This window comes from Etheostoma spectabile, chromosome 5, assembly GCF_008692095.1.
Source record: "Etheostoma spectabile isolate EspeVRDwgs_2016 chromosome 5, UIUC_Espe_1.0, whole genome shotgun sequence".
Classification (NCBI taxonomy): domain Eukaryota; kingdom Metazoa; phylum Chordata; class Actinopteri; order Perciformes; family Percidae; genus Etheostoma; species Etheostoma spectabile.
The window spans coordinates 27,299,358-27,308,800 of record NC_045737.1 but is presented as its reverse complement, the minus strand read 5'-3'; the positions used below and the strand labels follow the sequence as shown (position 1 = coordinate 27,308,800).

The 9,443-nt window shown below is 42.4% G+C and overlaps 1 protein-coding gene across 11 annotated transcripts in view; it reads right to left on the bottom strand.

The window, feature by feature from the left end:
* Positions 1-9,443, bottom strand: part of mef2cb (myocyte enhancer factor 2cb) — a 73,611-nt gene that overhangs the window by 42,245 nt on the left and 21,923 nt on the right. The gene's annotated exons all lie outside the window — the stretch shown is intronic.

The following is a 9,443-nucleotide window of genomic DNA, read 5'->3' as shown; positions in this document are numbered from 1 at the left end:
TTCTCTATCTGCAGCTTTTTTCCAAAATGGCAGACATGAGGCGTAGGATAGAATACAGATGTAAAAATCAAGCTCAGTCTTGCCAGATTCTGGCAAAACAAAGCCCAAAAAACAAAAGAAGAAGGAAAGAACAAAAAGTGCCAAGAGTGATCTTTTGAAAAACGCCGAAAGGACGTTTCAACAAAATTCCAACATGAACTTAATCCATCTGGAGACATTGCATGTCAGTGAGAGCATCTGAACAAATGCACTTGTACATTGGCTAGTGTGTGTACCTGTGTTCGATGAGTGGAGGCCAGCAGCTGATGAGCTGGACAGCATGTGCGAAGAAAAGAGCTGCGCTCCAAAAAGTTTGCGTGACAGTGACTGTGTGTCCATGTGTGCGTGCATGGGTGTGTGTGTGTGTGAGTGAATGTGTGAGTGAGTGTGTGAGCTTGGCTAAACCAGAGCTCCAGTGCATCTCTCCAGAGTGCTAAAGTAGGCCAACCCAATCTATCTCAGGGAGGAGCAGAAGAACTGTTGTTGTGTTTTCTTTTGACAGTAGAGGTGATAACGTCCCTCGTTATGCAAATGAGCATCCCATTATTTAAGCTCAGTGCAATGCAGGGGAGCTGTCAGCGCCGTCACATAAAAAAAATAAAAAAAATATTCCTCCATCTACCCTGCCTTTTTTTCTCTACTTTCCCCTTCTTCTCTCTTCTCTCCTTTCTGAACCAGATTTCCGGCACCTGGCAGCACAAGCATCAGACATTGATGTGGAAGACGACACCGCTTCACCAAAAGACATGTCAGTCTCAGTCTCTCTCTCGATCACTCTCTCTTCTCTCATACACCCTTGCTCTTTTCCTCACTGCCTCATATTCTCTCCTTTACACATTCCCGCACACATACATGCACATTGTAATGCACTTCCTTTCCCCTTCTTTCCTTTTTTGTTATCTTCCCCTAACCTGAATCCATGTATTTATTGAATAACGTGCATGAGAAAGCATAAGAAAGCTCTAAACCCCTGAGGTGAGCCCAGAACATTGCGATGCACTTGACCTCTCTGTACTAGAGAGTAGGACATTGATAATGAAAGTGCGTAATAGGGACATCCAGGGATACTGTGTCTCTTGTAGTGACAGACGGAGGCCTGTAGCAGTACAGTACAAAACTGTAGATCTTTTTATGCGCAACAGAAAACACAGACTGTGTACTAACTCCTTGGTTCTTTCAAAAATCTCGGGGACATTAGTGTTTAGTTTAGTTAGGGCTGACACTATTGTGACGATGTGTGCCTTTGGAGTCAATATGCATAACACAGATTTAGTAAATATGTTACATTTTTAAGGAATAACGTCACATCGGTTATTGTGTATACTGTAAGATTCTCTGCCAAAAACCTCCATCAGACAAAAATGGAAAAGAAAATGAAACAATACAATATGAACAATGATGAAATACATGACAAAAAGACTTCCTGAGTTGATGGTTTATAATACGCCCACCTATGGAAGAAATGAGATACAAACATAAAAAACGCAGCATTTGGCAGTTAGGACAACAGCCGGACTGCACCATCATAATAATAACAAGATCTAAAATAACTCTGTGGCAGCTCTAAAGAGGCTATCCAAAACATTTTAGCATTGCTCTGCGCTAACACACACATCCATAGACAGAAAAACAAAGAGCTGCCCTATGGAAGAAAACAAAGAAGGATGTTGTCAGACAAACTAGGATTACAAGCAACACTAAGGCGCTTGGCACAAGACAGCCAGACAAGGATATCAATCAAGCCGGCGTACTTCAATCACATGCTGACAGCATCCTCCCCTCCCAGTCTTTGTGCTCAACACTACTCAGCCCGGGCATGGCTCCAAAGAAGAAGGCGTTACCTCTGTGATCCCTGCCTCCTGGCCTTCACCTCCTCCTCGATCCTTCCACAGCCCACTGAGCAGAGCTGAACCTCTCAATGTCAACAACCGCTCGGGCAGCACCTTAGGCCTTATGTAACATTGACGCTAAGACTAAGCCCGTGTCCTGGACATTTAATCCCTGCTTTTGGCTCCCAGCACCAGCCAACGCTCCCTGAGGTGAGGCTCTGCTGTCACTTAGCCCCGTGTCGGCGCCTCCCCGCCTCAGCCACCCCCTCCTTCTTCATCCTATCTTTACTTTTGCCTCTTCTACCTCCTCCTACACAACGAGGCAAGTTCCCTCCGTCCCCAACTCTCCCCCCCCACACTTTTCCTCACACCCGCCCCCGTCCCATATGAGTGCCAGGCAGCTTCTGGATAAGATTTGAGTGCCCACCTCCTCATCCGGCTGCCTTCCCTCTCCTTCCCTTGTGGTGGATAGAGCATCAGTTAATTTAACGGATTACATCCAATTTAGCACCATGAGGCCAAGAAGGCAAAATGTAGGGAAATGCAAGAAACAAGCACAGCTTAGTGAACATGGTCAAGTGGCACAGGGCAGTAATCCCCAGGAGAAATTCTTCGCAGGGGACTGACATTAACACCTCACCTCAAGAGGGCAAATAGGGTGAGAAAGAAACAAGACACAGAGAGCGAGATAGAAGAAAGAACTAACAAGCTTGTGCACATTAAGCCAATTTACTAATCCCAAAGTAAGGCGTAGGGGAAGAAGGAATGAGCTGTGGAAAAAGAAGAATACACAAGAGTTTCTTTATCTCCTCTGTGGAGTATGACTAATGGTACGCTTGCATTCACACTAGCCCGGTAACTATAAGGAGGCAGGAGCGAGCGACTGCTAGGGTCAGAGGGCATGCTGGCACCAAGCAGACAGAATGACAACGGTTGCTCCTCTGTTGGTTTTATATGCTGGGTCCAAACTCTCTGTGCTTTGAGTTTGAGAGGTGATAGTGAAAGAGAAGGAGAAAAGAGAGAGGAAAACAGAGAAATGGGTAGAAGAGAGGGAAATGGAGTGAAAAATAAAAAGGGATCTTTTGAACAGGCACCAGGCCTCTCCAGGGGGAGGGGAAGCTGTACCCACGACCCTCCCATCTGTTAAGCAGACGGACGGACGGAGAGAGAGAGAGAGAGAGAGAAAGAGAGAGAGAGAGAGAGAGAGAGAGATGAAAGTTGGGGGAGGATGGGAGAGATAGAGAGGGAGCAGCGATTCAGCACATAGATCTAATGAGCATTCTCTCTCTCTCTCTCTCTCTGAGTCTCACAAGTGGAGCTGAGAGGACGATGAGAACATGTACACTCAGTGCACCACAAGGCTGGATTCTAGGTCGCCTCTCTCCCAAGTGTTTAGTCACTAAAAACTAATATACAGCACATGGAGCTTTTTCACATTCTAATAGACGGTCTGTAGGGTGCTTGTTAATGTGCCTTTGTTATTTGAGGACAGACACTAAAGACGACTCCTTTGAATCAAGGGGGTGCGGTGACAAAAAAAGAAATTTTACCTTGACTCATGATAGGAACCAATTTGTCACTTTGAAAGACAGCTGCAGAGTTTTGTTTGTGAATTAAGAGAATGCAGAAGCAATGTACATGAACCCTAGTTCCAAGAACACAAGTTTTGAGAATTGAATTGTGAGGAAATAATCAAGTGAAACTGGCAAAACTGAAATGCAGCATATAAAGAATTTTGCTAATGCTGATTTTTCTCAAATCCTAATTCTGCATGTTATTGCAAATTGGGGAAGGGGATTTATCATGACAGGATTGGTGATGTTTTTCCAAGAAACCCCACCTCAGAAGTATAGCCTCGGCTTATGGTACATCTGCTACACATTTCGTAATAGCAAGTGTCCTGAAAAAAAAAAAATAAATAAAAAAAAGAAAATATATATATATATATATATATATATATGTATATATAACGCCAGTATCCCCTATCCTCCCAGGAAATGTGGTTGTGAGGATTTAAAATAACATATTACACTGCAGTAAGTAAACCTTTTAGGAGGTGTATGGTACATTAAATAAACGCTCTCTCTTTTTTAAATAAACTCCCATTTCCTTGAAGAGGAGGAGGAAAAAAAGCACTTTAATATGGTTTTCCAAATACAATCTGAATGTCAGTACACACTCACAGTGCTCCATTTTTACATGAGCATTTCTGTCATGTTGAAGATTTTTTTCTTCCTTGAGAACATTCACGTTTTTTTTTTCTTCAGATGTGTAGATTTTTGGAGGTTTCTCCATTGTGTTTTCGATATAGCAATATATGTGTGTGCCGGTATACATGTGGATGTGTCTTTGTGAGCGCATTTATGTGTGTTTGTGCTTTATTTGGAAAGAGTGGTACACAGCACTTTATCTCCTGTCAGGATGGATGGAGATGTACCAGCAGAAATGAGAGGAGGGGAAGGATCAAGCAAAGGAGCGAGTCGATGGCCAGGCAGGCTGGGAACAGAAAAAATGTGTATCAGGTCTCATTGTGCCTCTAATGTCATTACAGGCAGTGACTCCTCTATGTGGCATGCTGCACTCCCCATCTGTCAGAGCGAGATAGGCAGGGTGACGAATGGCTATCACTGCTACTTCCCTCAGCCCCCACCATCCCCACCCTAATGTCGGTATCTTTTTTGAGTGCTGAGGGAGAAGAGTGACCTAAACCTGGGCGGTAGCCCACGCGTAGGTGGGCCTCTATGGCTCTGAATCTTAGCAGATATTAGGGCTAATTTAACATGTTAAGGAGATTAGCAACATGTACATCTGGGGATTAGAGTGATAGTGGTGGATCATCTTATAATGTGTTCATCTCTTTTTATTTTCCCAGTGAGCGCTCTAGCTAAACTTGAATTTGAGAGGCTGTGGTGTGTGTGTGTGTGTGCTCCTATGTGTGTGTTGGAGGATATGTCTTCACCTGTCTCTCTCTATTAGCTCAGGATTTAGGTGTATCATTAGTGAGACAGGGACAATTTTACATGTATTCTATTTTCAATTTCTATGTGCCTTAGAAGTGAGACACCAGTCTATTGATGAGGAGGTGAGCTAACAGTCTGTGGTTGGCACAAGTTTTATACACTCTGTTCAAGCACTGATGAGTGTGATTGACATTATAGAACAAAGTACATTGTTATTAGATGAGCTCTAAATTTCTGGCCAACAAAAGTTCAACCAATATCTCAACTTAAAACTTTATACTTCAGCTTTATACTCAATTGATTTTCATACTAATGAGACTCTGACAGCTTCCTTTCTTATCCTTCAATCCAACAAGCTCTGCCCCGGGGTCTTAGAGGACAGAAAGACAGGAAACACACACACACAGAAACACCCACACACATACACACACACACACACACATACACACCTACACGTACATATAGACAGCTCAGCGGAAGGATATGACATCAGCAGGCACAGACAATCAAAGGTGCCAAAGGTGCTTCCTTCCCTGAATCATTCTGTTCAGAAAGCAGAAATTGGGAATCGAAAAACAATCGGCAACAGCAGATGATGAGTGTGAATAAACAGAAGCAATACACTTTGCTAATTATATATATAATGCAAGTATATGGCCACATTAAGCAGATACGACATTTAGGTATCTCTAAGTGAGAGCCTAAGTATTTCATATTCAGAAAGTATATTGCTTCTCTTTATAAACCATGCATAATGTATAATTAAATTACATTTAACATAGAAACCTAAACGTTTTTAATAAGTCAAAAGAAGATATTGTGAAAAAAAACTGACAGGGAAACTGGGTTAAAAAATGAAAAGTATAAAAAAAATATTATTTTTGATATTTTTAACTTTTGACTAAATGTGAGATATTGAAATTTATGAGATCAAAATGATTTGTTAACAAAAGTATTTTCATACTTTTTACTACCAATTAATGAAGCACCATCGCTGCATCTTCCCAAAAACTAAGACAGTGTATTTATTGACAGAGAATCTTTAAAATGCATACAAGAGATGTACTAATACAAGAAAGCTCGATGTGCGACTGCAATCACTTATGATGTGTCAGCTTCTTATGTAAAATGCAATGTAAGTATTTACTAAATGCAGCTGTATTTTAAAAGGAAAAAAGTATTGCCTATTTCATGTCCTGTTGTTAATGTAAAACACATTCTGTTAAATTGTATGTGATTAATTTAGCCATGCATTTTTAGATTCAGACATTTTATTGTTAATGGCGAGTTTTGATAATTGTAGGGTGATAGTATAAGGTAATGATTAGGAAGTGGAAACAAAAGTAGAGGAGTACACAGCCCTGCCCTTCATGTGGGCAGCTGCACATCTCACTCAGCACCAGCAAACAGGGGCCTTGGGCCATCAGAGGAGGCAGGTAGCCATCCCTCAGAGCCACCATGGAGACAGGTGAGAACCGTCTTTCCATAGCCCATTGCTGACATCCCCAAGGACAAAATAACTTGACACAATGTGTCAACTCCCCTCTTTGAAAGGAGGCCAAGAGCTGTAAAGCTGCAGCTGCTGGGCCAAAGGCAGACGAGTAAGAGGGCACACGTGAAAGGAGGAAGAGTAGCCGCTGTGGTTAAAAAGGTATTCCCTGTCAATTGTCAGCTGCTTTGTGTTGTGACAGTGGCACCCATGAGTGATAAACAAATACACTTAGAGGAGCGTAATGACAAACTTGCCACACACATGCCCTTGTGCCAAGCTGGAAAAAAATCGTATCAGAAAAAAAGGAGAAGAGAAGAAAAAGCAGAAGCATAGGCCACAATTTGTCGAGGCCCCGGAAAGGCTGGAATGAATCACCATTTAGTGCATTCAGTCTTTCCATGGCATGAGCATAAGGAGGGGCAATGGACGCATTCAAGTATAAAGAAGAGATAGAAAAGATGATAGCGAAAAGCAAAAAAAATGAAGAATCAACTTAATAGAGGTGACACAGTACAAGGTGGAAACGGAGTGAACAGTTGGAGAAGAGGGTGAGAAAGTATGAGGTATTGATTATGGAAGTGGTGCAGATTGTGGTGATGCGCACATCTGATGTTTAAACGCAAATAACTTCACTTGAGTTTCACTTTATCAACACTGCCACAATGTTTCACTTCTTCCTCTCTCTCTCTCTCTCTCTCTCTCTCTCTCTTTCCAGCCATTGTAATGTCGTTTACAAAGCTCTGCCGCAGGTCATGTTTTCCAGCGAGTGGAAACCACCGTCTCAATTCACATGTTGCCCTGTGTGCCACAGGACCCAGGTGTAACCAACTGCTGACCCTGAAGGGACGGGAACAGAAAATGAGCACACACGTGTGCGCGTACATGAATGATCACACAAGTGCACATCAAGGTGCACATTCCCTGCTTTTCTAGTATGTCCATACAACAAGGGCAAAAAAACAACACTGTAATGAACAATGAACCAATGAAGTGAATTTGCAATATAAACCCTTCAATGAGTGTACCCAGCCCCCACAGGAACAGCCGGGAGTCATGTCACTAAGAACACAAAGCACTGACATATTCACCCAATTATGCTCCCTGCCGAGTATGACAATGTCTCAGGATGTTAGCAATGTTCTCCAGTGGGGGGAGAAAGGCAGTGAATGTGTGTGTGTATGTGTGTGTGTGTGTGTGTGTATTTGTGTTTGTGTGTGTGTGTGTGTGTGTGTGTGTGTGTGTGTGTGTGTGTGTGTGGTCGAGGCTAAGGGCTCGTTGCTCCATGGGCCATGCTTACTTATGTTCAAGTACAGCGTACTTCCCAGTAGTCATGTGCCCCTGCTCATCCCCCAGCCCACACTGTATCAACACCAGACATCATGGTGAAGACGATGTGCTGATGATTTCATCACACCCCCCATCCCCTACTCTTTCTCTTTGCCACAGCATTCTAATCACCCTAATTAAAAGCTTTGTTCATTTAGAAATCTCGGATGACAATTTGTTTCACTCTACCCTACAGCAGTGGTGGCTGTGAAGAGAGGAGAATTAAATTTGATCTTCTGACAGCATTTATTAAATGCTCCCTGCTGGCCTCAATTTAGGGCCGCAGGCTAACGCTAACATGGCTAACCCTCATGCAACCACGAGGTACCGGTGCACTTCCTTTTTCTTCACCAGCTTCGCCCTTTTCAGCACGTAGGTGTGTGTGCATCTGTGCATGTCTATCAATTCGGTGGTTATGGAAATGCACTCTTGCTTATGGGTCATTATCTCTTTTTGCATACTTGCTGATGGAAAGAGATAAATAAAATGATTTCCTTTTTTTGTCCGTTTGTTGTACTTCAGTCAGCATGCATGGACGATCTACAGGGAAGTTGTGTAATTTACTATTTTTCCTTGTCTCGCTTCATCAGCAAACGTGGATGCCATAATGAAACTATTATGTGAAGTGATTATTTTTGAAGTTGCGGTCATAACAAGCAAATACTGAAGCTGCTGGTGATCTCTACTTCTCTAACGTGAAGTTCAGCGTGCTGAGGGCCTCAACTTGTATCCATTAAATCATTAAAACAGACCCTTCACTCTGCATTGCGCTGGGCACACAAATCTTTAAGTTTGGCTGCATAAATGGCACAAAGAGAAAAAAAAACAACTTTAAAAAGCAAGGAAACTAAAAATTACATTAAATACTCTAAAGAACTCTGCCTCTCCCTGTAGTTGTGACACTCCAACAGCATTATGTGTCATGGTCGCAGCCTTGCTGAGCTGAAGCGAGAGCCACAGCACTGCTTTGAGTCTATGCGCAGCGTGTGGGTAATTTGCAGAGAAGTAGAAGGTTGCACACTTCAACAAGGATGTCCTTCATAGATTCGACCTTCTGTATTTTTTTTTTTTTCTCTTCCTCCGGTCCCTGTGCTCTGCTAGGAAACCGAGTAACCTAGATCGTAGCATAGGGAGAGAGAGGGATTGTGACAGAGAAAGAAAGAAACAGAAAGGACAGACAGAGGTAGAGAGAGGGAAAAAGAGAGACCAAAAGAAGCAGTAGAACAGATTATAGGGTGACAGAGTCAGAATATGACACCCCACCACCCCACCCAACACTTAAAAAAATTAAAAAAAGAAAAAGAAAACTCCACTAGGATGATGTAAGGTTCACTCCTCTTTTTTTCTGGTTACCACAAGCTGATTGTGCTGATTATTGGTGAGCATTGTTTTCCTGTTGACGCTGCGCATCATTAAACAGAGATTGTTCCACTGTTACTGTTTGTTTAAACAAGGCTGGTATAATGTCTTTTCACCACACACACACACACACACACACACACACACACACACACACACACACACACACACAATGTAAACTTGAGGCTCGAGTTGTATGGTTTGCATATATAATTTATGCTACTCCTGTGCTTTGTTTCAAGTCAAACATGCAAATAAATCATATTTAATCAAAAAAGCAGTATATATATATATATATATATATATATATATATAAACATCTCCAATCTCTAGAATGACATAACACATACAAAGGTCTTAAAAAGATGAATCTTTTCAGCATGTAAGTTGAACTGCTCTCCCAATGCTTAACAGTTCCCTGAGGAGAGCTGGTGGGGG